We start from the raw sequence: 27,904 nt of genomic DNA on the forward strand, positions 1-27,904 counted from the left end.
CTCTCTTTCCGCCATATGACTCTTGGAACTCCTCCAGGGGATGCCTGTCAGTGCAAAGGCTACTGTGCTATTGAATGACTTAATTATGTTACAGCAATATTGAGACACTGTCACTGATTTTTTCTCATTGCACTCATGTATGCATGGCATCCTACACATGTCCTGCTGTAACAGGTTAAGAAGGATGACTGCGCAGCAAGAGTGTGAATTTAGTGTGCCATACTGACACAGAATAGACATGTATGTGAGGTATTAGCTATGCACATGTCAGTATGAGTAGGTGTTTGTGTCCATCTCATGAAAACAGACATGGGATGCAAAATGCCAGTTAAAACAGCTGTACATTTTGTACATGTGAAATCTTAGTTACTGTGCACCCAAAAGAGGGACATTTCTACAGCTACTGGTTGTTGCATTGCCCTGACACAGCCATGGTTAGTACAATAAGCATTATTATCATTACTAAACTGGAGAGGTGTCCAACTGTGTTATGACTTTGTGGCCATGCCCAGTACAAACCACTGATTGAACACATACATGGCTGTATGGACTCAGCAATACCTTACTTGTCATACCTGCTTCCACCAACGTAGAGTAACTCCCTTTGCTGGACAACAACATTACACAAACCACAGACATGGTCCCTATAGTGGCTGCACAGGGCAAAGTAGGGGCAGGAACCAACCTGGCATCAAGTCACTCATTGTCTGAACAAGCATATAAGGTCACAGGTGGATTACTGTAAGGCCAACTAAGAATACAAATTGGAGACATCCACCAGGGACAATCACAAGGCCATCTTCCCATATGTCTGCAAATTTGGAGGCAACATACCAACCCAACCTGTAATGGTGGCCAGTCAGATCACATACATGCACAACATAGCTACAGGTAACCTGATGCAGATAGGGTTAGGGCAAACATCTCTCCCTGGCTCAGCATCCCTATAGGTGGATATGTACTGCACCCACACCCCTCCCCTCATCACCAGTGAGCAGGTACATAGTGTGTACTGAAAGGCAACAAATGTAAGTATCCATGGGCTGTCATATCATCCCTGTCTGCATCCTACATGAACTCAGGCATGTGCTCCCAGCTGCATTACACACTGTAGTCACACCAAGCTGCAGCACCATCCACACACCATCCACATGGAAGACGGCTAATGTCATCCATTTGCACAGACCTGAATGGGGAATGATGGATTATGCAAACAACATGCCCTCACTGCAGGTAATATGACTCATCAGGACCAGGAGTGCAATGCAAGCTGATACTGTGCTAATAGATTACAGGGGTAAGGTGTGGTTGTGAGTGGTGGCTATTGGGATAGTTGCAAGTGTTGGTTACTGGTATTCAAGGTGCATGCGCAGGTACTGGACATACTGTTGCCAAATGTATGGGGTCCTGTGATGTATTTCCCTGTTAGTGTCTACCAGGTGCAATGTCACATCACAGGCGGGAGACCATTTCACCAGTGGAATGCAACCTGATAATGGAAGCCATAATACAGAACCACACAGTACTGTTGGGCCAAGGCCAGCAACATCTGTGGGAGAGGACCACCCTGTCAGATGACCCTGACCACAGGGTAAATTAGGAGGGCCTGCATGCACATACATATGAACAGGTGTGGCATCATGTCACCAACCTCATACAGCATGCCTGGCAAAGGGCTGCTGCCATGGCCAGGGACCTCACAACCACAGGTTGGAGCCCAGCCATGCAGGCCCCACTAACACCAAATGAGGAGATCCTTGCCAAGCTTGGGCCACCCATCACAGTACAACACCCGGGTACAAAGCCCCACTTGCTGGAGGTGAGTGGCAATCACACAATGGACAAGCAGCGTACAGGTAAGGTCCCAGTGGGTATTAGTAGACTACTGTATGAGACATACTTGTATCTGTACAGTATCTACACACATGTGCTAGGTCAGATTGCAGCTGTGGGTGGGGATTTCTAATGCACAGAAGTGCAAATCTATGGTGAAGGACAGAAAATTGTGTAGTATTGGCAGTTGCATTGTAAATGTGCAGACATGCTGCATCCATCCTTTACCAAGGGCAATGTGAGTCTGCTGACAATACCTCTCTCCCACAACTACATAGATCACTCTGGTCTGCATATGGGACAGCAGCCTGAAGCTGGTGAGTATGGAATTGTTCAGTTGTGCTTTGGCAATACCCTAGGCATGTGGAGGGCATGCAGGTTATCATGCACACAACTATGACAAATAGCCATATTGTTTTATGTGCATGTTCACTTGTGGTGGGGTTAATTGTACTGCATCACAGTGGTCACCACAGGGCCCTATCTGAAGAGAATGTAACATTCTTGTAGCATACCTCACAACCTGTCAGTGCAAGACATCTGGACAGACACCAGCAAAATGTGTTGGACAAACTGACTAAGGTAGGGACATGTGTGAAACATTACTGCTATACAGTGGATATAAAATGTATACACACACCTGTTAAGATGCCATTTATTTCTGATATATACTGATTGAGACCACAATATGTCAGTCCACACCTTTCCCAACCTTTAATGTGACCCATGACATGAACAATTTACTTGTAAAACCAAGCATCTGGACTCATGTATTGCACCTACAAGACTGGATAAGTGAGAGGATAGCAGACACTGTATCAGTATGCTGCTTCAGTCAGGTATAATACCTGATGCTGCCATATGTGTCAGTACACTCACTGTGGCTTATTTGGCAACTAAAAAGAGCAAGAAAAAATTCTTCAAACTGCCAAAGCTCAGAAAACGTCTGGTACAAAAAAGGAAGCTGTGAATTATAGATATGTTAAGCTGCTTTTTTATTGACACAAACTTTTCGTCCGCCCACAGTTCGGACTTCTTCAGACAAAAAAAATACAATAAATATAAAGGCACACACTAAAATATTAATATATGAGCAACACATGACTAACTGTGCCCTATTCCAACTTTGCTTGACTAATTGAACAATTAAATCAATAAATACCACAAGAACTCCACCCTTCATTCACCTCACATACTGCTAGTGAAAAAGATATCAGCAAACATCCCATCACTGTCAATTCCAGAAAAAAAAATGCATGCATATACATTCACAGTGGGATGCAATCATAAATGAATTCCAAGAAATAACTGATAAAAGATAGCATTAAAAGACCATAAAATCAAATTAAATTAAAATTAGATGAAATAGTACATAGCACAATGGTTCAATTGAAAAAAATCAAAATCAAAGGGTATACAGCGTCTTGTAATCTGCACTGATCAAATGTTATCAATGAAGATGACACTTGCCTAGGTAAATATACCTAGTTCCATACATTTATTACACTTTGAAGCGATTATGTACCAATAGTGCTTAATAAACTTTGGTGGAACAAAATTTAAAAACAAGTTTTCCTTACTTTATCACCCGCTCCGCGTCTTTCAGCTTTTCAAAACATTCAGTGCTGACCCAGATGCTCTTCAATCCACATAAAGGGTCCAGAATGGAAAAACAAGTAAAAATAGCGATGTACCAAAATCAAACTAGAAGGAATTTGCTAAATTCACCTGAGAGGCTTATAACCCAGTCTAAAAAAAGAACAAACAACTGGTGAACGACTTGTTTCTATGTGGACTTAGAACATATACTTCGTTCACTGATTCAAATGGAATCAAAACAGTCTAAACTATCCCTTCTGATAAACATAGGGTGGTTAATTAAAACACAGAAGCCCACAATTCAGAGTCTTAAAAACTACAACTGGACTACCTGAACAAAAATAATATATAGGATCCGTACATCTCACATAAATAGGGTACAGAAATATATATATATTGGATTTACTAGATATATCAATTGAAATTAATATGCCCCGATGAAGTACATAATAGTCCCTTGCGTATCAGGTTCATCAAGTTAGGCCTTTGTGGTGGACGCAAAAGTACTTAACCATAATTGACAAGCTCCACCGAGGTGCGTGTACCAACTTCACTTTTACCCACATAGCAGGACTACTCAAGGGAATATGTAGTAATTAATTGCTATGATCAATATATATATTAACTATAGATTTAGGAGTGGGTATTACAAATAAATATTAAAGAATGAGTGTTATGTATAAAACTCAATATTAAGGAAGTAGTCAAAACAAGGTCACTTAAAACAAATCAAACTAAGCCTTCGTGAAGGTAGAGGGTTAGGGGTGCATAAACAAAAGTAAATATACATAAACCTTCAATTAGACTTACACATAACTAGAGGTATTACTCTTTAACTCTTGTGTTATTATAGATAGACATACTTGAACCTTAATTTAAACGTTGACCAAAGGAATGAACCAACACTTTAGCTCAAATATTATTATTATTATAGATGTTGGAAGATAATCAGACCCACGGGTATTTAATGCACATCAGAAGAAAACTAACTAATAAAAGGAAGCTCACTAATAAAAGGATAGAAGGGGTCCATAACTGATAACAAGATATCCTTGGACCTTAAATTCACCATTCACATAACTAACCACATTGCTCAAGGACTCATATGCTGTTAAGAGCCCCTTAAAGTCAAAAGAACCTACTACGAATACCATGGAACAAATATATAGTACTTTAAATAAATCTAAATTATCTAGCCATAGGCTCATGTACTACTGAGAGCCCCTTAAGGTCAGGAAGACCTACCAAGATTACCATGATGTGAATATATAATGCATTGAATAAATCTAAATTATCTAGCCAGGCTTTTGAGCTTGAGGGCACATTTGATGGAACATACATCATTCAAGCCAGGGGGTCTAAACACATTCAACTTAAGTTGCCATAATAGTTCAAGTCCATCTAGCTTCAATTCTACTGGTCCTCCTCAAATGTCATGCAAAACCTGTTCAATCACGAGATATTTAAATGTGTGATTCGACTCTATTGATACATGTTTTGCTAAGGCATTTTCGATTTTGCCCTTACTTATCACGTATTGATGCTCGCATATGCGTTCACGGAACCAACGTTCCATCTTGCCTATATAATACGCTGGACTTTGTTGACATTTAGCTAAGTAAATCAAGTATCTCAAGTTATAATTGAATTTGTTCAAAATCCTAAAAGCTACTTTCTGAATGGTAAATGAATTTGTTACTTCTATATATTTGCAATATTTGCATGATTCGCACTTAAATGTGCCCTGCTGTTTAGGCCTCCTAACCATATTAGATTCTAGTAGATTCTTTAAGTTAGGTCCTTACTTAAAAGTGATCTTTGGTATACATCTCACTTTCTGGGATACTTCATTATCACTATTGATTATATCCAAATTCTTGTTCAAAATAAACCTCACCAAGTCACTATCAGCATTGAATGGAGTTATTAAACTCAGGGGGATCCCTTTTGGTTCATTGATAATTTCCATGGTCTCAAAGGATGTATCATTTTGAATGATGGAATGCATTGTAATAGGATCCTCTAGAATAGGTGGAAAGACCCCTTTCTCCCTTTTTACTCTTATTTCATTGACCAACATATCGATCAGGCTCTCAGGATAGCCCCAAACAAGAAACTTGGCCTTTAAGGTCATACATTCCATTTGGAAGTCCTCTTCATGGCTGACTATCCTGATGGCCCTAACCAATTGGCCTTTAACGACCGATCTTTTTTGATAATAGGGGCAGCTACTGGTGAAAGGAGAAAGGAATTAGAGTAAGTACTCTTTCTAAATATCTTTAACACATAGCTCTGGTGAAGGACATTCTTCTTCAAAGAGATGTCAAGATAATTAATCTCTTCCTTACCGCACTGATTGAAGTATTAACCCAAAAGGTGGATAATTTGGCTTCAAGAATGAAAGTGTTAGATAAGAGCCACAGGGATATCCATCTAGGTCATGCACATGTTGTCAGTGGAGTCCAAATAAGGAACTTTGGGCCTGGACAGGTCACGCCTGGTCTGGGTCCACAGGTTTTACCGAATCCTACTATGAGCTGACTACTGAACCAGACGGAGGCAACAAATGAACATAACAGTAGTAATTCAAACTCGGGGCTTAATAGCGTCCCCGTTTTCAATGAATGGGTCAATGGAATAGGCTCACTTTCTTTTGAGGGTCCTGAAATCGAAAGGGGTCTACCGGCTGGAGGTTGTTTGTAGAATCAAGGTTCACAAGAAACTTTTAGTGATGGACTGAACAGTTTAGATCATAAGTTGGTGAAAGTGAAGAAGCTCCAATTAGAAATTCAATATTTCAAGGAGTGTTTAAAGCAACATTTCATCCCTATGGGACTTAGGAAAATGCAGTACCCGATAGGGTTGGAAAGAGATTCACCATTCCATTTGGAGCTAATACAACTTTTCGACAAACAGGGCTTCGAACTTATGGAGTTAATGGTCAAGCATTATACACTATGGGTTGATGGACTTTTATCTGAAGTGTCAGTTTTGGATAATGAAATTAAGGCCAACCAAGCTTTTGTGAGATATAAATTTGACTATTCAAGAATTTTCACGAGTATAGATCAGTACTTGTGTAAATTAAAAGCAACAAAGTTTAAGAAACTTAAACTTGACAGACTTGCTTATGATAGAGTTATAGCTTATCCAGCACTTTCGGAAGCACAAGTATGGTCAACAAATATGAGCCACCAAAGCAATGGTCAGCCTTATAAGCAACCTAACATACCTACAGTGATTGAGAACAATGATTCAGATGATGGTGAACATGATAATACTCAAGTTAGAAGGAGTGACAAAATAAGGAACCAGGGACACATCTCAAATCCAAAGGCAGGGACCAAGGCACAAAATAATTCAAATTTTCATGAACCTCAAAAAGCAGGAGCTGTTCCCAAGCAGAAGAACCAAAATTACCAGTGGAAGAACAAACAAAAGTTCAACAAGAGGAAACGTTAGAATTGAACATTCATAATAATTTGGATATCATCTTTAATTCAATCGGTGACTTTAAGATTTTTAACTTTTCATCAGCTTGTGTCGTATCAGAATTGATTGAATTGCTTGCCAAAGGATATATGTTTGTTCCGAGTTGTAACATGAACTTAGCAAAAACCTTAGTGGACTTTAAATGCTTTATTAGAAAGCTCAATTTGCATCTTTTTTTAGGGCATAATCACAATTCAGTGAAACATCCTTTGTCCATAGCTAGCACATTTCACCCTCCCCTGCACCCTACTTTACAATATTTTGAAAAATTGATTGAACTTGGATTACGGACTATGACCTCTGGGGGATTTTCTAATAAGGGGGTCTTCAATATAGGAAGGACCAGTTAAATGTGTCAAACCAGGAAGGGGAGGCATTGAACCTCCAAAGGTCAGCTGATGTCAGGGTGTGTAAACAGGACAAGGGGGGGGTTGGTAATTATGGACAACTGGGATTATAGATCACGAATGCACAATGTTTTAAACTCAGAAGCATATCAAAAGGCCTCTTTGAATGAGGTAAATTTAGCTCAGCAATGTATAAGAAGCCAGATAGAAGAGCTCTTCATTGAAAGGAGAATAGATGTGACTGAGTATAATTATCTGTGCATGTCTTTCCCTTGGATGCCTATATTGTTTGGTGTTCCTAAGATCCATACAGATTTATCCAACCCACCGATGAGACCATTGATTGATGCCAGAAATTCAATCACTTACCCTTATGCTAAGTTGGTTGACATGATCTTAAAGAAATACTTAGTGTATGAAAAACAGATCTGTAAAGATCCATGGATTCCTTACAGTAGATGTCAGATATCTTTATACATCAGTCTCACATGAACAAGGGATTGAATGGATTAGATTCATGTTGATCAAACAGGGGGTAATGGCTAGTGAGATCAAACTGGTAACTGAGCTTCTGGATAGGATCCTAACGAATAATTATTTCAATTTTGACCAAGAATTTTACTTGCAGAAAATAGGGGTGGCTATGGGTTCCCCTTGTGATGCCAGTATGGTAAATTTGGTTATGATACATTGGGAAACCGAATATATCTTTAAGGAGGAGAGAATTATAAAGGATATTATTTTTTACACTAGGTTCATGGATGATATCTTTATTATTATTGGGGGTGACTTGGGAGAAGCTATGAGTTTAGTTGATTATTTCAACAGTACAACCGACTTCTTGAAATTCACCTTCAATTTTAATAAGGAAGAGATTAATTATCTTGACATCTGTTTGAAGAAGAATGTCCTTCACCAGAGCTATGTGTCAAAGATATTTAGAAAGAGTACTTACTCTAATTCCTTCCTCCATTTCACCAGTAGCCGCCCCTATTATCAAAAATGATCGGTCGTTAAAGGCCAATTGGTTAGGGCTGCCCAGATAGTCAGCCTCGAAGAGGACTTCCAAATGGAATGTATGACCTTAAAGGCCATGATTCTCATTTGTGGCTATCCTTAGAGCCTGATCAATATGTTGGTCGATGAAATAAGAGTAAAAATGGAGAAAAGGGTCTTTCCATCTATTCTAGGGGGTCCTATTACAATGCATTCCATCATTCATAATGATACATCCTTTGAGACCACGGAAATTATCAATGAACCAGTAGTGATCCCCCTCAGTTTAATAACTCCATTCAGTGCTGATAGTGACTTGGTGAGGTTTATTTTGAACAAGAATTGGGATGTAATCAATAGTGATAATAAAGTATCCCAGAAAGTGAGATGTATACCAAAGATCACTTTTAAGAGAGGACCTAACTTAAAGAATCTACTAGAATCTAATGTGGTTAGGAGGCCTAAACAGCAGGGCACGTTTAAGTGTGAATCATGCAAATATTGCAAATATGTGGAAGTAACAAATTCATTTACCATTGAGAAAGCAGCTTTTAGGATTTTGAACAAATTCAATTGTAACTCAAGATAGTGATTTACTTAGCTAAAAGTCAACAATGCCCAGCATATTATATAGGCAAGACGGAACGTAGGTTCCATGAATGCATATACGAGCATCAATATGCGATAAGTAAGGGCAAAATCGATAATGCCTTAGCAAAACACATATCAATAGAGTCGAATCACACATTTAAATATCTATTTTTGCATGACATTAGAGGAGGGCCAGTAGAATTGAAGCTAGAGGAACCTGAACTATTATGGCAACTTAAGTTGAATGTGTTTAGATCCCCTGTCTTGAATGATGTATGTTCCATCAAATGTATCCTCAAGCTCAAAAGCCTGGCTAGATAATTTAGATTTATTCAATGCATTATATATTCACATCGTGGTAATCTTGATAAATCTTCCTGACCTTAAGGGGCTCTCAATAGTACATGAGCCTATGGCTGGATAATTTAGATTTATTTAAAGTACTATATATTTGTCCCATTGTATTAGTAGTAGGTTCTTTTGACTTTAAGGGGCTCTTAACAGCATATGAGTCCTTGAACAATGTGGTTACTTATGTGAATGGTGAATTTAAGGTCCAAGGATATCTTCTTATCAATTATGGACCCCTTTTCTCCTTTTATTATTAAGCATCCTTTTATTAGTTAGTTTTCTTCTGAAGTGCATTAAATACCTGTGGGTCTGATTATCTTCCAACATCTATAATAATAATATTATTTGAGCTAAAGAGTTGGTTCATTCCTTTGGTCAACATTTAAATTAAGGTTAAAGTATGTCTAGTTATAATAACACAAGTGTTAAAGAGTAATACCTCTAGTTATGTGTATGTCTAATTGAAGGTTCAAGTATAATTAATTTTGTTTATGCACCCCTAACCCTCTACCTTCAGGAAGGCTTAGTTTGATTCATTTTAAGTGACCTTGTTTTGACTACTTCCTTAATATTGAGTTTTATACATAACACTCATTCTTTAATATTTATTTGTAATACCCATTCCTATAGTTAATATATATATATATATATATATATATATATATATATATATTGATCATAGCAATTACATATTTCCTTGAGTAGTCCTGCTATGGGGGTATAAGTGAAGTTGGTACACGCACCTTGGTGGGGCTTGTAAATTATGGTTAAGTACTTTTGTGTCCACCACAGAGGACTAACTTGATGAACTTGATATGCAAGGGACTATTATGTACTTCATTGGATTATATTAATATCAGTTTGATATATCTAGTAAATCCAATATATATATTTCTGTACCCTATTTATGTGAGATGTACGGATCCTATATATTATTCTTGTTCGGGTAGTCCAGTTGTAGTTTTTAAGACTCTGAATTGTGGGCGTCTGTGTTTTAGTTAACCACCCTATGTTTATCAGAAGGGATGGTTTAGCCCGTTTTGATTACATTTGAATCGGTGAATGAAATATATGTTCTGTGCCCACATAGAAACAAGTGGTTCACCAGTTGTTTGTTCTTTTTTTAGACTGGGTTATAAGCCTCTTAGGTGAATTTAGTGAATTTCTTCTAGTTTGATTTTGGTACATCACTATTTTTACTTGTTTTTCCATTCTGGACCCTTTATGTGGATTGAAGAGTGTCTGGGTCAACACTGAATGTTTTGAAAAGCAGAAAGACGCGGAGCTGGTGATAAAGTAAAGAAAACTTGTTTTAAAATTTTGTTCCACCAATGTTCATTAAGCACCATTGGTACATGATCGCTTCAAAGTGTAGTAAATGTATGGAACTAGGTATATTTACCTAGGTTAAGTGTCATCTTCATTGATAACATTTGATAAGTGCAGTTTACAAGACGCTGTATAGACTTTGATTTTTTCAATTGAACCATTGGGCTATGTACTATTTCATCTAATTTTAATTTAATTTGATTTTATGGTCTTTTAATGCTATCTTTTATCAGTTATTTCTTGTAATTCATTTATGATTACATCCCACTGTGAAAGTATATGCATGTGTTTTTTTTCTGAAACTGACAGTGATGGGATGTTTGCTGATATATTTTTTGCTAGTGGTAAGTAAGGTGAATGAAGGGTGGAGCTCTTGTGGTATTTAGTGATTTAATTGTTCAATTAGTCGAGCACAGTTGGGATAGGGCACAGTTAGTCATGTGTTGTTTCTATATTTAATGTGTGCCTTTATATTCATTGTATTATTTGTCTGAAGAAGTCTGAACTGTGGGTGGATGAAAAGTTTGTGTCAATAAAAAAGCAGCTTAACGTTTCTATAGTTCGCAGCTTCCTTTTCTTGTACCGGACATTTTTTGAGTTTTGGATGTTTGGCAACTATATCACATACATGGTCATTGTTAAGGCAGACAGAGCACTAATATGTTACAAACATCTGGATGTTCCAGACACATCTGTACAGATGACTGGTATGGCCTGTACAATGGTTTCACATGTTGCATGTGAGGCAGATGCCATTACTGCACTATATAAAGTAATGGCATCAGGAGGTGTTCACCTTCCATGTATGGTACACACATCAAAATGGTATCAGCCACACAAGATATGATCCACACACACACACACACACACACACACACACACACACACACACACACACCAGTATTGAGATTAGAACTCCTACCTATCGATTTATGTCTACTATAGTGTTGCGCAGTTATCAGATGCACCACGGAGCTTATATAATTTCACCTCCTCCAAAGGTACTTGTAAGATGAATGACATCAACAGGACTATTAAATTAGGATGAGTTTGGTGGTACACAACTGAAAATGGTATAACCTTCACAGTACATGATTCTCACACAAACACACATATTCAAACAGTTACCCCTATTGAAATCAGAACTGCTGCCTGTCTAGTTATTTGTATTATGGTATTACGCAGTTAGCAGATGCACCATGCAAATTACACAATTTCACCTTGTCCAAAGGTATTTTTAAAGTGAATGACAACAACAGCACTAGTAAAGTAGGGTCGGGGAAGTGTAATGGGTGGTACACAAATCAAAGTGGTATAAGCCATCCAGTATCTGATTCACACACACACAGTAGCCAGTATTGGGATCAAAATTCCTGCCTATCTAGTCATTTCTACTAAATTGTTACGCAGTTATCAGACATGCCACAGAGCTTATACAATTTCACTTAGACCAAAGGTACTTCTAAGGTGAATGACATCAACAGGACTACTAAATTGGAGTGAGAGGAAGTGTAAACGGTGGTACACAAGTCAAAAATGGTATAACCCACACAGTACATGATTCTCAGACACACACACACACACACACACACACACACACACACACACACACACACACACACACACACACACACACACACAGTTGTCAGTGTTGGGATTAGAACTCCTGTCTATCTAGTTATGTCTACTTAAGTGATATGCAGTTATCAGATGTGCCACGGAGCTTATACAACATCACCTAGTCCACAGGTACTTTTAAGGTGAATGACATCAACAGGACTACTAAATTGGAGTGAGGGGAAGTGTAAAGGGGTGGTACACAAGTCAAAATGGTATAACCCACGCAGTACATCATTTTCTCTATCTCTCTCTCTCACACACACACACACACACACACACACACACACACACACACACACACTTGCCAGTATTGAGATTAGTACCCCTGCCTATCCAGTTACAGTATTTGTACTACAGTGTTACGCAGTTACTGTATGCACTACCAAGCTTACTGGACTTACAACTGGCCAAAGGTGCTGGTAACTGCACAGCTGAAGTAAAGTATTACAGGTGGCAGGAAGTCTGCCATCAGTTTCTTGCACACATCTTGCTAGTTCTTTCTGTCTTGCACTTCAGATAGCATTATAGCTTTGTACTTCAACAGGTTATTGTATCAATAAGTGTATCACACTTGGGAGTCATCAGCAGTACTCGTTCATTACGGAATTAGCCCCAGTACTTACTACTTATGACCACCCCTTCTGGCATGATTGAAGTGTGGTTTTCTGTGCTTTCAGCCATTAACCTGGTGCACCTGTCCATTCTGAGGCACTGTTGCAACTTCCTCATGTACACAGACAACCATCTCCTCTAAACTCCAAACACTCAGACTAGTGAGAATTACCCCTATATCACCAAATGTGGAAATATGCACTCTCCAGCAAAGACTGGACTAGTGGGTCAAGAGGATAAGATCAACACCTGCACCACACCATGTGGACCACATAGCTCACCATAACACCCACTATGACATCCCTGACATACACTGAAAAGCCACACACCCTCCTTCACAGAGGCACTCAATGGACATTTACACAAACAGCACAGGCCAGCAAGACAAACACCATGACATAGCACATGCCAAAGGACACATATGTCACCTACACAGTGTGCCCCTCAACTTAAGCTCCTAAGGATGACCACCTTGCACAATACAGTGACCATGGGTGACTCAGTACTGCAGCACACAGATGTCCCACTCACTATGTTGATTATGGAGGAGGTAACAACCAACTGTCTATCATGTGCCAGCATCCAACACATGGCACACCCAGTCAGGCCACTCCACAGTGTGAATGACCTGAAACACACCTCCCAGGGCTACATGACAAGAGACATGGTTGAACACTCTGATTATGTGGTCCAGGCAGGTGTGACAGTAGCCCTGAGCAGTATACTGCCATCACTCAGAATGATGCTGAAGTACTAGCAACAGATAATTGACTGCAACATTGGTTTATGTGTTGTGTGTCATTCTCAGGGCATCCAGTATCTTTCTGCTTGGGATAACATGATTGACAGAACTCAATGCCTTGCCAGAGATGTCCTAAATCTATCAGCCCTGGCATAGTTTCTTGCCACCCTATATAGTGCCTTATTAGGCAGTATTCCAAATCAAATTACTACTGTAACAGCTAGACATGTATGCAATCTGAGGGTCATGCTTCTTAACAGTAGATATCTAACTGTCAAGATACAGTCACTCAAAACACTTCTCAGAGTGGAGGACATTGACATTTGACATTTGTGCTGTAACAGAGAGGTGGTTCACAGCAGCAGACAGCAACCCTGCACTAACAGGCTATGATGAATTCCACAGCTGTCAGCACCAAAACATGGACCACACCTCCACAGGTGGTGTTGTCTCCATATACATAATGGATATGCACACCTCCAGACTAGTATTTCAGCATAATGCATCAGAGGTACTTCCAGTAAAACTGACTTTGGGGAATAGTGAAATCCACACCAAGGACTGCTATCGGTACCCAGCTATGTCCCTAGACTGTCAATGCACATTTCTCAACACCCTGGCATCTATGAAGGTCTAACCCAGCACTGACATAGTAGGAGACTTCAACTACCCCTCCATCACCTGGGGAAAGTAGTCAAGCAACAGTACACTGGCACAATGGTTCATGAAATTCATCAGTTCCAATGCCATGGACTGGCTCATATTGACTCCCAGTAGAGGATACAACAACCATGACCTGTGTTGATTACTTACATATGGGACTGTTCTCAGCCATAGTTGTCAATCCCTACTGGGTCAGATCCAAACATGATGTAATCAACATGGAGCTCAACATCTCACCTACACACCCACAAAGGTAACCACCTTGCAAAATCTCTCCAATGCTGACACTGCAGTCATAAAAACAGGGGTGGGTGACCACTGCACCCATGCCAATGGGAAATAGCTGCATGACTGTTGCATCATACACATATGCACTGCACAAACATGTACATGGATGCATGGTACTAGCCATAGCCAACAGAACACAGACACTTGCCCTCCAAACACTGGAAGCCAATGTGACGGTCCCATGCCATTAATAAAGTGTACAACAGAAGGAGGACATTGTTGCAGGAAAAGGTGGTGTCCCAAGACTGGTTAACCCTCTTATTAGCCTCAAACACAACTTGGGATCCCTCCTGGTATTACCTACAGGCAGCTATGAAGGCAGAATTGCAGCAGACACTGACAACAATCACCAAAGCCTTTGATAGTTATATCAAAAACCTCCACAGCAATAACCACAAGTGCTGTGAGTTACTGCACAATGCTAATTCCTATCCCGAGACAACAGATATTGGCCACAGTCTGCCAGCTTCCCCCCAGGGGACAATCACAATGGCAGATGAATGCCAGGCACCCAGCATTATTGCAGGCTAGGTTAGACGTGCATTGTCCACAGGCAAAGATACAGCTTCCATGGGACCCCAACATATCCATGGCTGTGTTCTACATGACATACAAAGAGACCTGGCACCACATCTGTGTACCCTGGTCAGTCACAGCCTCACCTCAGGCTTTGTACTTCCAAACTGGCACACTGCTACAGTCATCCCTCTCCATAAAGGGGTAGCATCTACAGACCCTAGGGATTATTGGGCCCTTAGCCTGACAAGTCTACTATGTATGGGTATGGGTGCATCATTAGGGACCTGACAGACCAAAATATGGGTGATCACCTAACTCTGGACCCCACACAGTTTGGCTTTCTGAATGGCAGATCATGCCTGCTCAACCTGGTTAATGTCTTTCAGTGAGTCACCAGGGCTGTGTATGACAGTAAGGCACTGCATACAGCCTACCTCAATCTGGCCAAGTCTTCTGATACTATTCTAAAGTCAGGGATTATTGATAAACCCAACAAACTAGGCATCAATTCCTATATCAGTGGGTGGTTTGCAAATTGGTTCACAGAACACACAGCGTGACAGTGGCAAACTCCAAGTCAGACTGGCAATCACTCACAAGTGGAGTCCCACATGGATCAGTACTGGATAGTGTCCTGTCCAGCACCTACTTTTCAGAAGTCCAGCTCAACACAGAGGAACTCTGGCTGACCAAGTTCACAGAGGACTGCAAGCTGGGAGCAATCATAAACTCCACAAGTGATGCAGACATCCTACAGAAAGGCCTCACTGAGACCAATGAGTGGTGTGGAAACCATGGCCAGAAGCTTAACACCACAAAATGCATCATCGTTCCCATTTGGTAAAACACTCAGTTCCCAGTACGTTCCACATCAGTGGGAGCCCAATGAACAATGTAGGCATTATAAGAGATCTGCAGACACAGGCTGACAGCAACTTCTCCTTCAAGCACCACATTGTCACTGTGGTCAAGAAGTCCTTCTATATGGCACATTGCATTACCAAGGGTTTTGCATCCAGGAAGACAGAGGTAATGATCCCTGTCTACTATTCCCTTATTAGACCACTCCCGAAGTATTATGGCCCATTTGCCATGTATCTCACTAGACACCTGCTACAGCTGGAGAAGCCACAGAAGCACTTCAATAGAGGGTCCCTAGGCATTAAACACATATCCTACACAGACAGACTCAGAAGACCCAAGCTATTCTCTGTGTCATATCACGTAATTAGCAGCTATCTGTGCTTGACTTACAAAGCTATGTCTGACCCAGCTGGTTTAGAAATGCTACATATAAATCCATCCACACCACACACTGTAGAGACCTCTACCTCAGTACCACAATCACACAACATGCTGGTGGGACAGGTCCCTCACCTGGAATACACTTCCCATACATGTCATGTAGAGCACCTAGGTGACCCTGTTCCAGAGAAATCTTGATATGTGGATGGGTAATAGACAGTACAACCCAAGGATCACTACAGTAGCTATACTTGATACGGGCACTGAGTCATAACATTGGGTGGCACAATGCCAGGGCCCTTCTATGTGCTAGGCTTGTTAAGGCTCCTGGGTATTTACCTACTACACACTTGTGAACTTATAAAGGGAATGACACCAGCAGGACTGATAAAGTAGTGCAGTTGGTGTTAAACTTATCAAAATACTTTGTCCTACAAACAGGCATACATACACACACTTACCAGATGTGAGAGTAGAACTCCTCCCTAACTAGTGATTTGTACCATAATGTTACACAGTTGCTGCATGCACTACAGAGCTTACTGTGCTGCAAGTTGGCCAAAGGTGCTGATATGGGGAATGACATCAGCAGGACATATAAAGTAGGGCAGTGGTTGTGAAACATATCAAAATACTTCTACTTACAAACATGCATACCAACGCACACATTTGCCGGATTCAAGAGTAGAACCCCTGCCAAACTAATTATTTGTACTATAGTGTTGAGCATTTATCACATGCACTAATGAACTTATAGCGCTGACAGCTGGCCAAGGTTGCTGATAAGGGACTGACATCATCTGGATTGATAAGGTGGGGCACTGTGAAGTGTTGTGGGTGGGAATGGCACAAAACTGTTTCACCTATAAACAAGCAAACAAACACACAAGTCCCTCAGTCTTGTATATACAACTGTCTCTCACACACACACACACACACACACACACACACACACACACACACACACACACACACACACACACACACACACACACACACACACACACACACACACACACTTCTATATTTGCCAGGACTGAGATTAGAACTCCTACCTAACCAGGTATTTATACTACCATGTTATGCAGTTATCGCACATACCACAGAGCTTATGGGGCTGAGGCCTGATGGAAGGCACTTCTAAGATGACTGATATCTGCAGGACTGCTAAAGTAGGGAAAGGGGAAGTGTACTGGGTTTGACTGGACCCAAAAGCTTTTAGTTGTAAACACACGCTTTTACATTTGCCAGAACTGAGCTTAGAAAGCCTACCTAACTAGTTATTTGTACTAGCATGTTATGCAGTTATCGCAGGCACCACAGAGCTTATGGGGTTGGGCCTAACAAAGGTGACTTCTATGGTGACAGATGTCTTCAGGGCTGCTAAGGTGGGGCAATAGGATGTGCACTGGGTGGGGAAGACCTGTTCATTCCTAGATCCTACTGACATTTCTCTAAGTTTATGAGCATACCCAGTGTGTCCTTCTATAGTATATGTGGGACTCCATTCCAGGGATTATTGTACTCCAGTCCAGTTTGTTTTGTGCTACAGCCATATATCTCCATGCAATCCAGCCTGTTGGGGGTTGTGCCTAAAAGCAATTGACTGCTGGTGCTGTAGAAATGGTCCAGCACCTTGGTGATATATTACAATGGTGGAATCTCTGTGCATTTATGTTTTGGCCTGGTCTGATTTCCAGTCCACAGTTGGGTAATATAAGTCAAACAGGATCAGGGTGACAGGCAGACTCCAGACAGATTTGTAGGTGATAAGATATGTGAGGGTGTGTGTGTCCTGGGTAGATATGTTTACCTATATCTACCAGTACTTTGCATTGGGCTCTCCTCAATGGTTGACTGCATTTGGAGGGTCTTGTGCATGTCACACTGTTTGACCAGACTGGAGATGTGTGTTTGTCACACACATACGTATGACCCACCTCATTTTGCTTGGATGACCACATATTGGGGTCAGGATGTTGCATAAGATGAGTGATAAGGGAGGGGTGTGTTACTCCCTCTGACTGTGGCCCAGGGTTCTGTGGGTGCAGACATGTCACCATCTTCCAAGGTTAGGCCTGCCTGCAGTGAGTGCATGCCCATGTTTAAACTCCTAGCCATGCCTGTCAACTGTACAAAGTATCACAGAATGTCCACATCCATGACTCATATATCTTGTTGGTTACCCAAACAAGTGTGGTTTTCCAGCAAAAGTGTTTTGCAAGTCACTCGGGGTTGAAGTCAGATATTACTGACAGTTGACATTGCAGTTTCAGACTTCGTACCCATCAGACATGCTACTATAAATCATTCCATCAACTTTATAACATTATTAGAGCAGTATTTCACAGTTGTCCTTGTCTCTGGAGCTTCATCACCCCATTATTCATGGCTTTGTCCCAATTTCTGGCTCCCTGAGGCTGGCAGGTTTGCTATTAGCAGTTGTCAGCATGGCCTTTTTTTGCATTTTGTGGACTGTGTTATGTTGGTGTTATGGACCCCATGACACTCCCTAAAGGGCACTGTGGGTGAGGCATAGACATTTGCCAGAGACCTGTAGGCCAGGTGTGACAGATACAGGCCATCTGTAGCAGGGCAGTGCATTTTGATGATCATATGTTCCAAGGCTGCCGGCAGGAGACACCTCTGGGATGGCACCAGTAAGTTGACTGTGGGTGCTACTGACATTTGATTTCTGTTACTATTGTGCCATCACTCTGGGTGACAGCAGGATGCTGGTTAAGTCTAAGAACATGTTACTGCATTTCTATGGGACTATGGGGGGGGGGTGACACGACTGTACATGGTACACATCTGCACAGACTGTGCTGATATTTGCTTAACATTTTGGTCCTATATAGCATAGTGATGTGCCCTATCATTCAGACTACATGCATAACAGTATCAACCACAGGTCAGATTGTTCTGGTGTAGACATTTGTAGTTTCAGACTTCTTACCTTTCAAAGCCATACTGCCACTGCCAGTCCTGCTGTGATATCACAGTGTAAAAGTGTGTAGGTGGGGATTTCATGGATGCTGCCATGTGGGGGCCTTTGCCAGGCATTTCTGTGTGGTTGTCTATAGCTGATATGCTGTGTGGGGTTGGTAGTGGGTATGGGACTCCCGCGGTGACATCCATGCATGTGACCTATGATCCCTCCCATTATTTGGCTCACCACATATACTGCAGTGATATTTATCAACTGGGGTGGTACTGCATGGTGTGGGTAGGGCAGTACTGGGGATAGACATCCTACTGTCTCACAGAGCTGTCAGTTGTCTGCTGCTATCCCAGTTAGCCACCCCATTCCCTTGCATGCTTGATCAATACCATAGATATGCTATCAGAAAATTCCACTCCATTAGTTTATTTTGTTACAAAGACTGGCTTACCTTGTGCCTGCAGCTGTTGTGGGGTTGGTGCTTGAGACTATGTCGGATGCACACAGTACACTGCCTAAACATGTTCAGGTATAGGTGATGTGATGTTTGGCATCCATCTTACTGTGTGTGAGAGTCAGACAGAGAGAGAGATCAGTCCCTGGGGCTCTACAGTGTCAGTCTATGTGCTATACGTTGCCTCTTTGCCAAGGCCAGGGCATACTGGGCATGCCTCCATCTGCCTACAGGGGCAGGCTCAGGATGTTCCTCCTCTGAGTCACTCTGTGCCTGTGGAGGCCTTGGCAACAGTGGGGGGCTGTGTGGCCCTTCCACATTTTGTTCTTGCTGCAACTGTTTCTGCAGGATCATATTGTGTAGCATGGCACATACTATGAACATGTGTGCACATGTGGCTGGAGAGTACTGCAAGACTCCACCGGATATGTCAAGGCAGTGGAACCATGACTTGAGCATCCCAAACACATGCTCTATAAAGATCCTGGTTTGTGCGTGAGCCTCATTACGGTGTTCTTGTGCAGGTGTATGTGCATTTCTGATGGATTTCATCATCCACGGCTCCAGTGCATAGCCAGCATCCCCCACTAAATGCCCATACAGGATGTCCCCCATGACAAACCACTGATACAGCTGTGAGGAATACCAGATGTAGGAGTCGTGATAGCTTTCAGGGCAGCCAGCACACATATTCATGATAATTCCTTGGGCATTGTACATGACCTGGCAGTTGATGGAGTGGAACCCCTTGTGGTTTATGTAGACCCTACCCTAGTCACCAGGTGGTGCTTTGATGTGGATGTGCATGCAATCTGTGGCACCCAGTACCTCCCGGTAGTCTGCTACACAGTGGAAGAAATGCATATTGTGGGTCTTCTCCTCACAGGTGGTGGGGAATTTAATGTGCTCTTTGGCATGTGGTCACATGGCATCCAGGAACTGGTGGAGTAGCCTGGATGCAGATGACTGTGTGACCACCATGATATCCCTAGTTGGTCTTTGGAAAGTACCTGTAGCTAGTATTTTTAGAGCTACACATACCTATTAGTGGTATCCACTGAGATGGGTTCCCCTCTGTTTGTTCTGGATGTAAGGCGAGGCCGGCACAGCTCCACAATTTGCTGCAGTATGTCCCTGTCCACCCTGTAGCACTCTATCTCCAGATCATGTAGCCCCTGGTAGATTACCCTAGGCCTGAACAGTTTTCTCTTCCTTCTCATAGGTCTGAGGTGGTTGTCAGCATTGTCCTCTTCACCACCCTCGGCCCCTTGCACATACTGATGTGTGAAAGCGACAGCAATCCCTAATATTTTGTTAGTTTTGTCAGGTAAAATTTCCCCATCTGTGTACACCAGTGGTGTAGAGTTTGTGGGAAAAAACAGACTGAATGGTGTTTGCATAGTTTACAGTGGTGTGCTGCAGATGCTGCCTGTGTGATTGGCTGAGTATGATACATTCCACCTGCCAGCTCTATTACTTATATTTGAGTGCCTCTATTCTGCTTTTTCCCTTTATTTTTCTCATTCCACTTACTATTCCCTGTATTTTTTTATTTTCTGGTTTAAATCCTGGTGTGTGCCATGCACACCCGTATAGGCAAGATAAACAAGGATGTACAGCCTTGGGCACAACCCCTTGCTTACATATACACAGTGCTACCATTTCCTGTTTTCTTTTTTTTTCTTTTTTTTTTTTGTTTAAGACCTAGTACGCACAGTGCACACCCCTGTAGAGTAAACAAAGCTATACGGCCTGAGACACACACCCTTGCTTAGCTGGGCTTAGCTAAGCACAAACCTGGGCAACAGTGCTCCAATGTGCTTATAGCAAGCATGCCACACCCCTTTTTCATATTAGTTGCTCCTCCTGCCTACACGATCCTGTTGTAGCACCTACACGGTTAGGTGCAAGTTTTGGACTTAGACTATTTTGCGATTCAGTAAATTTCCCCTCATTTGCATACCCCACTGCCTTAGCCCATAGATACTGCACTGACACGGAGCCTTTTTCCCTTGACAACCACTGTCCCCTGGTATTGTTTTGATTCTGCATGCCATGGACTATAATGGCAAAATGCAGATTTTCTTTAAACTTGGGTTTTCACATTTTTTTTTTCAGCATGATCGTGTTTGCGTGCCACTGTGCTATGCTTAAACAGCTGAGATCGGCCACAAAAAAAAAAAATTCATTATGATTAAACATTTATTCATGCCAATGGCCATTGGCATGTCTGCAAATGTGAATACATGCTATTATTTGTGCTGTTATGCCTTTGTTTACTTTTTTGCAGAAATGTGTTCATTTAGTAACTGTGCACATTTCTATGCTGCTACTGTTCCTGCACAGAGACCTGGCAGCTTCCTGAATCACTGATTCACCTCATTTGCATGGTTTTCACCAGCAAATGAGGTAATTAGCATGCTGTACAGTCTTCTGTGCAGGAACAATGTAGACAGGCTCAAGCACATCGGATCAGCTGCTTGCTGACTTGCTCGGTGGCTAAACTCTGTGCAGCAGCTGCTGCACTGTTCCAACAAGGAGTTTTAGCTTTCCTGAATAGGGAGTAGGGGTGTAACTTGAATGGGTGCTGAAATGTTGTTTGAATATGTTTACTGTGACTTATAAAATCCTATTTAAGACCTAGAAGCTAATGAAAATTACCAGTAAATAAATGATTTGTGCTGAAGAGTTTGAAATTTACACTTTTTTAGTAACCTCTGTGTTTCCAGATATGTGAAAAATTTGGTTGAAATGTCAGGATATAATTTTATTCTAACAAAAAGCATAGGTTCTGCACATTGGAAGTTATAGTGCAAACTTCCAGAGTCTCACTGGATGGAATGAGTTAAGATGCTTCATTGTTGTTCATACTTAAAAAAATATTGTGCGTGCATGTGTGTGTGTGTGTGTGTGTGTGTGTGTGTGTGTGTGTGTGTGTGTGTGTGTATACTTGTGAGTATATGTGTGTATGCATGTGTGTGTGTGCATGTTAGTATGTGTGTGTGTGCGTGTGTGCATGTGTGTGCATGTGTGTGTGTGTGTGTGTGTCTGCACATGAGTATGTGTGTCTGTGTGTATGTTCTGGAATGGGTTAAACTGGGTATGATGGTGGTGATTTAGATGTTTCCTTCACAAAGGAAAACATTTTTTAAAACAAGAAGTGTTTTTATTAAGTTATCACTTATGATGTAGGCAATTATAAATTTATATAAATTAAAACAAATTGTATTGACATATATTCAGTTGCAAACATTGTACATCACTTATAATCAATCCAGTCATTGTCAGCCAAAACCTGCCTTTCCTTAAACATTATTCCTCCTCCAAAACATTATTCTGCAAATATTGTTATGACAATTTCCATTCTTTTCTATGTGATTACCTTTTACCCTTTTGTGAAGGTCTCACTTCCAGTTGTTTTATCTGTGTTACTATATTCACTACCACTAGTTGGTTTAGACTTTGATTTTCATTTTCTAGTAATTGCTTTTCTCCAGCCACCAGAATTAAACCCAGCAAGGCCTTATTATGTTTTTTGCAATTCCAATCCTGTATCACAGCTCAAAAAATCAATTCCTTAGTTATACCAATGTGGTCACCAAGTATTTCTGATGGAGTAATTTGCAGAATTTTTTAAAAATCTGTCAACTCATTACATTTCCCAAAAATATGTTTCCATTTATCTATTTTTTCCCCCATCACACCTCCAACATTTGCAATCTACCTGAGGAAAAATTTTTTAGAGTCTTCTTGGGGTTTAAAAAATAAACTATGCAAGCACTTCCAAGCAAAGATCCCAAATCTTCTAAATTATGCTGCATATTCGGGAGGTATACATATATCCCCATTGTTGGTTTGTGAATTGCTTCTCCAATCTCTCTTCCCAATCCTTTCTAAACTCCTCTGATTGATTCCTACAGTTATCATGCAATATTTTGTATGCCCTACTAATTATCTTTGTTTAAGAGCAACTGCTGTTCTAGATTCTACTAAAACCTATATCAGTGCTGGTCTTTTACTTAGGATTCTGTATTTCCTTTTCTTTGCCTATACTCTGATATCAGTCCTTGATAGGTAAGGCAATCTCTAGCCTGCAGGCCAAATAAATTCTTTGTCTCTTCTCATTCTGTTATATTTCTCTCTTTAATTATTTGTTCCCAATACCTTGGTTCCTTTGTCAGTTTTCTCCAGTGAATTTCAGCCCTCTTTTGCCTATTCACTTTACCCCTAATTACAGTCATCCCTATTGAGAGAATCTAATTTCTCCATCCTCGTGTTGGCTTTGTTCTTAGAATATTTTCTGCAGTTTTATGAATATAACATTCTCTATAGTTATTGTTATTTTCAGTAAGCATCTGCATCCAAAATCCCATAGTTCTAAGTTCTTAGAATACTTTGTACAATTTTATGAGTATAATCTTCTTAAGCATCTGCATCCAAAATCTTACTCTCTCCTTATTTCTTGAGCTTCCCCCTGTTTCATCATGATCCCTTTCTACTTTGAATTTTAGCTTTCTGTTTGTGCGATGTACAGGAGCCTTAACTGTGTAGCTCTGAAATACCTCCCAAATCAGATAATCACAAAACACCTTGTTCTGTTGGAAGGATCAGCTTACTCCACTTGGTGCTTGCCCTCTTCTCCTCCCAGATAAAATTCTTCAACACTTTATTAATTGCTAGCCACAACTTCTCCTCTAGTTGATAAAAATATGCCTGACCTGTCTATAAAACTAAAGGGGGATAAAAATTTTAAATGCTTGTATCTTGATATCCATATCCATAGGCAAGAGTTTCCAGTTTCTCAGTTTTTGTATTATATTTTGTTTAGTCTCTTCCCACATATTCTTAGCTGCCATAACCAAATCCTTTTTAGCCCATACTCTTAAGTACTTCATTTTATTATGTACCAATAAATATGGGTATTGCTGAATCAATTCATGTGAAGGCACATAGATTACAGCTATTGCATTTGTTTTATCTTTATTAATTTTTTATTCCAAAAAGACCTGAAACCATCTCAGAATGTTCCACATCACTGAAATGTCCTTTTCTTGCTTTATCAGGTATAAAATAATATCATCTGCAAATAAAGCCAACTTTTATTGACTATGATACCAATTATATCCTTGAATTTCTGAGTCCCTTATTTTATTTGCCAATGGTTCTAAATATAACACAAATAAAGGAGAAAAAGACACCCCTGCCTGGTTCCTCTGCTCAGCAGAGCTTATCAGAGAGGAACCCTGCCTCCACTTTAATTTTTACGTCAGATCCCTCAATATCATCCTAAATAATCTTATAATTTTAGCAGTAAATGCAAATGCTTCCATTGCCCTACTCATAAAATTTCAGCTTACTCTGTAGAATGCTTTCTCTGTGTCAAGACTCACCAACAACAGTGGTATTTTCTTACATTCTGCTTCTCTCTGGATCATCATTGCTCTATTAATGTTGTCAAATGTTTGCTTTCCCTCCACAAAACTACATTGATCCATAACTATCAATTGTGATGTCACTTTTGCCATTCTTTCAGCCATTATAGACATAAACACTTTATAATCATGGTTTAGAATTGAAATGGACCTATATAAAGCTGGATCTGATGGGTCTTTACCACCTTTAGATATTACAACCACCACTGCTTTCTTCCATGATGTTCATGTTTCTCCACCTTTAAAATACTGTTAAACAAAACCTTCCCAGTCTTTATCACTTTCTTCCCTCCTAGCTTCCAAACTTCCATAGGAATACTATCTATTCCTGGAGACTTTCCTGTAGACTGGCTATATATCACCATTGTTATCTCGTCTCCTCTATTCTGTTAATAATTGAGCCTAATCTGCCCCTAACCTTGGCATTTGAATTCTTCCATAAACATTTCCATTTGTTCTTTTTCTTGATTTTCACATTTCTCTGCTTCATTTAGATTTTCATAAATATTGCAAACATTTTCTAATACCTCTACAGGATCTCTGGTTATTTTCCTTGCTATAGACTCCCTAAGCTTGGCAACAGCCATTTCTTTTTTCTGTTTCTTGAGTCATTGTACTAAAAGTTTTTGTGCTCTGGAGTTATTATCATGAACAGTTGCTTAACAGAAATTTGTCTAAACTCATACATATTATTGAGGTAATTCCTTATTTTCTCTTTAGTACTTTACAGTTGCACATTGTCTTGCTCTGATTCCCTCTGTTCTGCAATACTTTAACTGCTGCCAGTTGCTCTAAATAATTCTTGTTACTTCGTAACCATATCTGTTTTTATTTTATTTTCACTCTATGTTTAAACTCCACTTCACTCTATGTTTAAACTCCACTTTAATTTTATTCCACTCCCTAGCTATATTTTCAGAAGACAGCTCAGTCTTTCCTAATGACTTCTGAACAATTTCCACTACCCATTCCTCAAATTCCTATCTTTTTAACAGATAGGTGGGGAAGTACCAGTGTCTCAATTTTATTTAATTAAGTTGTGTTTTTATTTTGGTTATTATTGCCGCTTGATCTGAAATAATTATTGAATGAGTATCAAAACTTTCAATTAAATGCACATGTTCCTGTGAAATATAATTTCTGTCTAGGTAAGCCCAGATTTTCTACCTTGGGGAATAATATGCAAATTCTCCCTGAACTCCTATTACTGAATTTGCATCTTTTATACAAAATATTTTCATACAGTTCAACAATTTGCCCTCTTTTGCTATGTTTTCCCTTATAGTCCCCCAGATACATCCTCACTACTGCAAATTAAATTCCAGTTCCCACCTAAAAGTAATATTCCCTGCTGAAAGTTGATTATTTCTCCCTGAAATTTCTTCATTGTAGCATTTTTATGTAGAATATAAATACATGTCAGCATAATACTCCTCCCTTGCCAGTAGCCCCTTAGTACTGAAAATCTACTAGTATTATCTCTTTTCTCCCTCTTTTATCACTATTGGAGCTCCTGTTACAATTAATATAAGTACTCCTCTTTTCCTTTGTCCCAGATATTTTGCTGAATAAGCATCATGAAATCCTTTCTTTATCAAATTCACATGCTCAGTTCTTTCCACTATGTCACCTGTAGCAAAACTATTTACACTCTGCATTTTTAATATAATTTGATATTCTTTCTTTTTGAATACATCTGTGGTACAATTTACATTTAAAGATAATAAGGAAAATGCTGTCATTATGATAAGAAGTTATCTTTTCCATCTGTTATGTATAACATTTTTAAAGTGTCTCGTTTCAGCATTTCTATTACTTGCGTGCACTAATGTTTGGTAGGCCGATCTTTTATACAGTTGTTTCTTGTCATATCCATTTGTAGCTATGTCACATCTTACAAGACTTTTTACCTCAAAAAACACACCCAGAACACCCCCATAACCTACTAACTTAATACTAATATACAAAACTATGTACATATTCAAAGAATGAGGTTTACCCCTCTTAATAGGAGCAATTGTCCCAGATTGACAGCCACAATCACAGGCTTCTATGCTAAGATGCATGATACAGCCTGTGTTTCTACTTCCATTAAATGTTGTCTGTTTTCCTCTTATCTTTATACATCTCCCAGATGTGGAAAACAACCTGACTTCTTTCAGAAAACAGTATCTCCTAGCCATAAAAATAAAGAAATATTCTGTTTTCATTGCCCCATTATCAGATTGTCTCAATAGAAACATTAGAACCAGATACACAGTTGCCTTAGTACCTACATTTCTTAAAACTGAAGAAAAAGAAAGAAGAAGGTAAAAATAAGGGCACTGGTTTACTTTAATATCCCTATTAACACAAAAACAACTGAAAAAGCATTATTTTATAGCATGCAGTATATGTCATGTAAAAATACTGATAAGAACATTATTTTTTACTTATAGTTGTAAAAATTACTGTTAAGATATATTTTTTTACTTATGTTAACTCTTTCCTTCCTCTTCCCCTCTTCTTAATGTTGTTCCAGATATTAATGACATTAAGTAGGGCATATGCTTTGGAGTCCACTACAAGTTTAACAAAGACAAAAAAGTTCAATATATCCAGGTTTTCTTGTTCTGTCATATTTCCCAAATGTAACTGATACTTTGTAGTCCCACATTTATTAATTAATTTCCAATTTGCTGGCTTTCTTCCTGCTGATCTCCATCTCACAAATCCAGTCTCTGGTTAATTTTCAATGTACTCCTATTTTTTCTAATCAACTCTGTTTTTTTCTGTCTCTCAAGCATTTTTCTTTGGAACTTTGAAAAAGGTTTCACTGGCATAGTTTCTCTAAGAGCTTTATTATCA

Source organism: Protopterus annectens, chromosome 2.part2 (genome assembly GCF_019279795.1).
Source record: "Protopterus annectens isolate FY-2018-M chromosome 2.part2, PAN1.0, whole genome shotgun sequence".
Taxonomy (NCBI): Eukaryota; Metazoa; Chordata; order Ceratodontiformes; family Protopteridae; genus Protopterus; species Protopterus annectens.